Source organism: Marmota monax, unplaced genomic scaffold (genome assembly GCF_021218885.2).
Source record: "Marmota monax isolate L192 unplaced genomic scaffold, Marmota_monax_Labrador192_F-V1.1 WCK01_AAM20220418_F8-fsc00145, whole genome shotgun sequence".
Taxonomy (NCBI): Eukaryota; Metazoa; Chordata; class Mammalia; order Rodentia; family Sciuridae; genus Marmota; species Marmota monax.
The window spans coordinates 1,898,763-1,905,934 of NW_026695201.1; the positions used below are offsets into that span (position 1 = coordinate 1,898,763).

Genomic DNA, 7,172 nt, shown 5'->3' on the forward strand with positions numbered 1-7,172 from the left:
AATATTCTGATGCCGTTACTTAGAAAATAATACAATTTCTGTTGTCTGTCTTGCTGATTACCATTCTAAGTTCCCGCATACATGACTTACTAATAAAGTTGTTGTGTTATATAAGAAAATATGTATAAACTCCTTAGGGTAGCACATAGAAATACAAAGTAAATGCTTCTATTTTGTTATTATTATAATATCTGTGTTAGCGGTATACTACATCATGAAATCACTGAAACCTGATGTCGAGTCACCCTTAACACATTGGTTCCACCTACTCCCCATAGTTTCCTTGAAACATCCTTGGGGGCATTCAGTCTTTGGTCATTTCAACTCACTAACATTCAGAAGCTTTCACTTGGCCTACAGCTAACAGGGAAAGGTCAGGGGATTTCAGGGTCTAACCCAATTCATCACTAGAGTCAACAGAATTGAGCTGACTCCTGAGAACAGAGTAGCCATTCCAGGACTCCACCCAAGAATTCCCGGACTCACCTGGAGGATGACACCCAGCTGCAGCTCCCAGCAGAAGTCCTCTCAGCAGGCGCCCCCTAGCAGCTGCGTGGCACTCCCAGGATCCTGCGCTGAGCTCCCAGGGTCCTCCATGGCGCTGCCACCGTCCTCTGCAGCATACAGGAGAGGCTGTGTACCCAGGCTGCGCGGGGCGGAGGCTCTCGCAGCCACAGGGAGGGCGACCTGTTGGGCTTCTTACCAGGTGAGCGGCAGACCCTCAGAGGTACGGACGCCGGCACAGGAACAGGACTCACAGCAGTAGGGCTTGGAAAGTGAGAAGTCACCTGGTGAAGGACCGCCCAGAAGCCAACTCGTGGGAACTGCCCTTTGGGGCGGGTCTTGAGGGCTGTCTTCCCCGCAGGCGCCTGGGCCTTCCGGGGTCCTGGAGAGTGCGGAGCACGTGCGTGTGCGTGGAGGGCGGAGCTAGGCCTGGGCCACATCCGGGGTAGGCAGGCAGGTGGGCGGGGAAACTTGCAAATTTGGGCGGGAAGCACAAGGCTTCAGAACCAGCAGGGTGTGATGCCCCAGGGTGTGCGATGGCACTTTTAAGTTCCCATCCTTTGCAGGCCTCGCCCCTGTGGTTTTATCAGTTGCTTCAGTCAAACTCTGAAAACTCATCTCCCCCTTTGGATTTCTTCTTCGTTGACTGTGTATGCGCAGTTGGTGGTTTGTCACTGGTTAATTCTCCCTCAAAGGTGTGTTTTGACAAATGCAAATAAGCAGATGTCTGTGTTCATTACCACACGTGTTGTCGATTTTAGGTCCATCTGCCCTCCTCTGGGGTCTTCTAAGTCTGGACAGTGCTAGGAGCGACCCGCTGCGCCCACCCTCCACTCAGCGTCTCCCAGCCTCCTCCATCTTATCTATCAGACACAGAAGGTAGTGGTGCAGCAACTGAGTGACAGAATAGCGCTTAATAATAATGTCTTTGGAGCTGGGGTTGTGGCTTAGTGGTAGAGCGCTTGCCTGGCATGTGTGAGGCACTGTGTTCGATTCTCAGCACCAAGATACAGGCCCATTTTTTTTTTAAAAAAAAGATCTTTTAAAAAATAATAATATAGTCATTTATTTATCATTTTATTGAAATGCTAGTGAGAGCATACTGTTGGGTGTTGGACACAAAACAAATATGGGCCCTGTCCACCGAGTTTCTAGACTAGTGAGCCAGTGCTTTTCAAAGTATAAAATCAAGCATTCATTAAGCTCATACTTATGTGGTAAATACCAGGGAAGTGTGAGGTTTTCTTGTTCTCTGAAGGAAACAAAAGTTGCAGTTCTGTGTTTCCCTTAGAAGAGTGATGGACGCAGAGGAATGGAGAGGGTGCATATATGAAGAGTACAAGTCTGGAAGAGTGGATATCCAATCTAAGTATGAATTTATGTACTAGCCTTTGTGTGTTCAGCATATCTCGACTGATGTTGATATGTTTAATTGCATGCTTGTCAACAGTGTGTTCACATTGATATTCAGCTGCAGATAATCTGTCAGGAAAAACCTACAGGTGGACATGAGTTATTTTAGGGAAAATAAGTAGACAATAGGTTTCAAGTTTGAGAGGATGGGATCAGATGAGCAAAAGCAGAAGTGGGGGTGTTTATAAACTGGTATGAAAGTAGCCATTTTTAAATTTGTGAATGCACAAATAAATATGCATATATAATATATATGCAAATATATTTTTGATAATTGAATATATAGGTCTTATTACACATGTATATTCACAATTTTATGTATGCTTTATATTAATGTAGATTCAGGTATACAGTTATATTTAGGTTTAGTGTTAAATTTTCTGTAGGGTAAGGGTTAGGGTTAGTGAAAAAAAATGCATATGGAAAACCAAGAATACTAATTAGAATAACCCATGAATACATGTATGAAAATATAAATAAATATGTTTTGAAAAAGGGAAGATTTTATTTTTTATTATTTAAAAAAAATTTAGTTGTTGATAGACCTTTATTTATTTATATACAGTGCCGAGAATCGAACCCAGTGCCTCACACATGCCAGTAAAGTGCACTACCATTGAGCCACAGTAACAGCCCTGAACTGAGAAAGGTTTTAATGTGACACATATGAATACAGATTTTTAAAACTAGGACTGCACAGATTAATTATATATATATATGAATATATACTTATACATATTCAAATATACAATTGATAATTGTATACATAACTATTTACAAATGGATATTAAAATCTATATATGCATTTATTTTAAGGTAGGTTTAGGTATGCAAATAAATATATGGTTAGTATTGATTTCAAATTTTTGTGTACATTTAGGTTGATTTTTAAGGAATAAATATATTCATTGAAAACATGAATACACCTAGGAATGTACATGGTAACATTTGCATAAAAAATAATATAAATATATGTTTTGAAATGGGGAAGGTTAATATGAGACATAAATACAAATTTTTAATATGCAAATGCAAAGATAAATTTTATATATGAAATATAATAACACTTCTGCAAATATAACATTGATGTGTATGTAAGTATAAATATATATGCATATTCATATAAGTATATATGCTTTTATCTGAATGTAGGTTAGTTATAGGGGTAAAACTATGGTTAGTACTAAATTTGGTATATAGTTAGGGAATGAATATTTATACTGAAAAATATGAATGTTTTAAGAAAGTGCATGTGCAATTTTGACGTTTTGAAACTGGGAAGGGTTTAATGTGAGATGTAGGAAGACACATTTTTAATTTGTGAAAGCAAATATATATATGCAAATATACCATTGATAATTGAATGCAAGTCAAAATACAAATAAACATTAGGAAAAGAATAGGTATATTGAAAAACATGAATAATCATAAGAATATACATGTAAAAATTTGCAATACACAGAAATATATGTGTTTTGAAATAGGAAAAGGTGTGAGATGTATAAATACACATTTATTAACTTCCAAATGCACAGATAAATTACATGTGAACATATATAAATACTTATGTATATGATTATCAATTGCATATTTGAATATAAGTATGTGAGAATATTCATATTACTATATATGCTTTTGTATTAATGTAGGTTTAGGAATAGGGTAAATTTAGGGTTACTATTAAATATTGTGTAGTGTAAGGGTTAGAGTTAGGGTATGAATATATATATATATATATATATATATATATATATATATATATCAAAAAACATGAATATTCAAAAAATATGCATGTGAAAATACGTATAAAACATATACAAAAAATAAACAGGGACCTAGTAAAAAAACATTATATGGAGAAATGTTGACAATAACTAAAGGAAATCAACTGCCTTATATACAGTTGGAAACACTGTCTATAATTAATAGGAAAAGTACAAGGGGAAAAAAGTTTATCTCAGGTATTTTGAAGCAGTGAAGGCAAGATAACAAATGCAATCATAAAGCAAGACTCAAAATTTCCTCAAGGATTTATTGAGAATAGATAATTTGAACATAAAATTGAATTTTCAGTCAACAATAAAAAATAATTCAAAGGTCACCAGAAGTTTCAAATAAAGCAAAGACTTTTTATAAATATATATATATATATATATATATATATATATATATATATATATATGGTAAAGAAAAGCATTATAAGGAAAATTGGAAATAATTTTGAGCTGACAGATAACAAAGATTCAACAAATCAAAAGCAATAGAAGGCCGATGAAGTAGTTCGTAAAGAAGTGCTTCTAATTCCACCTGCTTACATTAGAAAAAGACACAGGGATAAAATTGGTGTTGACTCTGATCATGCAACTTGAGAAGCACTAATAATAATTCATTTCTAATAATAATTAAGAATTTGCTTAGAGTAGATTCGTACATGGAGTCCAGGGCCAGTGGATGTTGCATATACCAATGTGCGATCACAAAGAGTATAGCACCATAGCAGGCAAATGTGCAAGTGGCCAGGAGCTGAATGGAGTCTTGAAGATGTGCACAGGTCAGCTGAAGATCTTGACTTTGTTGTCACTGAGAGGCAGGATGGGGTAGGAAGGGAAAGGACTATTTCTTAGTTATTCATGCTATCAAACTTCCTCCAAGAAAAAGTGGAGGCAGTGCACAGAGCTCTGGCAGTGCTGGGGTAAGAACGGCAATGAGCCGGCTGCAGCCCAAGGTGCAGGAGCAGCAAAACACGTTGGAGGCAATGACAGGGGTAAGCCAGTGCTTCTCTGCCTTCAACACACACTTGCACTGCCACTCCCTTGTCAGAGCACAGCATGTGCAAGGCACCTGAGGCTGCTAGAGCTGCTATGTAACCTGAAGGCTGCAGGAGGAAGGGGACCCAATAGGGGTCTGGCTGCCCAAGCCTCTGGGGACCAAGTTGGCGGTCACTTCTGAAGGCTCCCTCTCTAGCCCTTCTTTGCCCATTCCTGTTGCCTGGCTGGCCTGGGTGACTATCTATCGCCCCAGTTCCTACACTCCATGGTGACGATTGATTAACTGGGAGAGATGGACTGCAGTGTGCTCAAAAAGCCTATGAAGCTGAGCGAGAACCCCTAAGGCAGAGACTGTAGCTGTGGCGGCGGCAGAGGCAAAGAGGTTGGGAAGTGGTGGTTGCCCTGGGTTGCGGGGCTGGGTGCAGACTGCATTGCCTGGCGGCAGCTGGGCTAACAGCAGTGGCAGCCCCTGAACCCTGGGGCTGGGGAGCGCCAGCAAGCGCTTGCTGCTCGACTTTTTGCACACCTTTCCTATCAGAGGTTCTGTCCACCTTCTTTGATACAACACCCAGGAAAATAGGCAGGCCAAGGGCTCCAAGATCCTGGAGTCCATCCTGCACGCTCAGGGGGAAGTGCGCCCTCTTGTGCTCTAGCCTCTACTTGGCTGTCATCCTCTGCTTTGAGTGGAGCCCAGGTGCCAGGGGCTCAGGGAAGACCTCACCTTGACTCTAGTAGTGCAGACACTCCATCCTAAGCCCCATTGAAGAGACATCTGCTTGCTCAAACGTGGCTGTGAGAAGTTTTCCTCTGCTTACCCAGAATTCTGTTCCAAAACCAGCGCCCCGGCAGACTTCTCCCCAGTGCCATGGAGTCCTTTCACCTGCATTGCAGCTCCACTGGAGCCGCTCTGCACAGGCGGCGGGGTCCCTTGGAGATTCTTCAGTTCCTCTACTTCCATGGTGCCTTCCACGCTGCCTGGAGAGACATGCTGCACGCCCTAGGGATCACAGTCCTGTTGAATGTCTCCTCCGAATGCCCAAACCACATGCAAGGATGCTACCAGTACAAACGCATCTGGTGGAAGACAACCACAAGTCCGACATGGGCTCCTGGTTCATGGAAGCCATGGAGTAGGACTGTGCGGTGAAGGACTGCCGTGGTCCAGGGATGGCGCACTGCTAGGAGGGCATCGTGTGCTCTGCTACCATCTGCTTGGCTTAGCGGATGACAAAGGAGCAGCTGAGGCTGGAGAAGGCCTTGAGCTGCATGGAGCAGCTGTCCCAGGTGCTGGCCACATCCTGCCCCTCCAGGCCCACCAGCCCTTCAGGCCCCTTAGGGGAGCTGCAAGCCCACTCCCACCCTTACCTCACAATTTGTCTTCAGCTTCCCTATCTCCCTGGGTGTGCACTTGGCCCCCAGCAGACTGCAGGACCAGCACAACCCCAACCTTACCTCCCCCAGCACTCAGAGCCACTCACCTAACCCCTGAAACTAAGGTTGCTGCCAGGGATGCCTCCGTGGGACTGAACAATATATAAATTTGTATCAAGAGTATATAATGAGTCTAATGTCTACTATGATAGATGTCTTTTTCTCCATTTATCATACCTTCTACTACTGCATAGACTGATAATAAAGTGCAGTTTCCCAGTCTCATCTGGAGTAAGGATTGCAGTTGGCATTGATTCTTCAATGAGATGAATTCATGTGAGACAAACCTACATGTGCATATGGACGATTCAGGGTAGGAGTGGCATGTAGGGAATTTATGTTCTTGTGAAGACAGTGAGTATCCTGATCAAGCTCTGGAGTTGGGTTCCGGGCAGCAAGGTGTTAAGTGGCACAAGTTGGGGAGTAGTGTCCACTGGAATATTTCTGTGGTGTATTTGGACCTTTATCCTCACTCCATTTTTTTTTTCTAGCTCTGCAGCATCCAAACAGAGGTCTCTATCCTTCCTAGAAATTTTATAAATTATGGAAATATCTTGAATATATCCCTTAATGTAATATAATTACATAAGATTATATAATTATATGTAATTAATTATGTAATATAATTACTAGAGTGAATTCTCCTCTCTACATATAATACCTGACTGATGCCTTATTTGTGAAGATTGAGTTGATTGACCTAAAACACAACATTGCTATGTTAATGAGCTTTGATGAAAAATACCTGAAAGAATAACTTTTAGAGGAGAGATTTATTTTGGTTCACAATTTCAGAGTGTTCAGATCATCATTGGATGGCTCCAAGGCAGAAATATTATGGTGGAAGGATGTGATGGAGGAAAGCTGCTCAGCACATGGGAGCTGGGGAGCAGAGAGAGGGGAAGGGACCAGGACTTATAGAGCCCAAGGTCATGCTCCCTCTGACCTTCTTCCTCCCATCATGACTCACCTGCTTACAGTTACCAACCAATAGTTCATTCAAATTTTTAATTCATCAAATGGATCAATCCAGTTGTTGTAATCCAACTGTTTCAC

The 7,172-nt window shown here is 41.5% G+C and overlaps 1 pseudogene; it reads left to right on the forward strand.

Moving 5' to 3' along the window:
* The first annotated feature begins 1,040 nt into the window (after positions 1-1,040).
* On the forward strand, positions 1,041-6,174 carry LOC124082487 (dual specificity protein phosphatase 4-like; annotated as a pseudogene).
* The last annotated feature ends 998 nt before the right edge of the window (positions 6,175-7,172 follow it).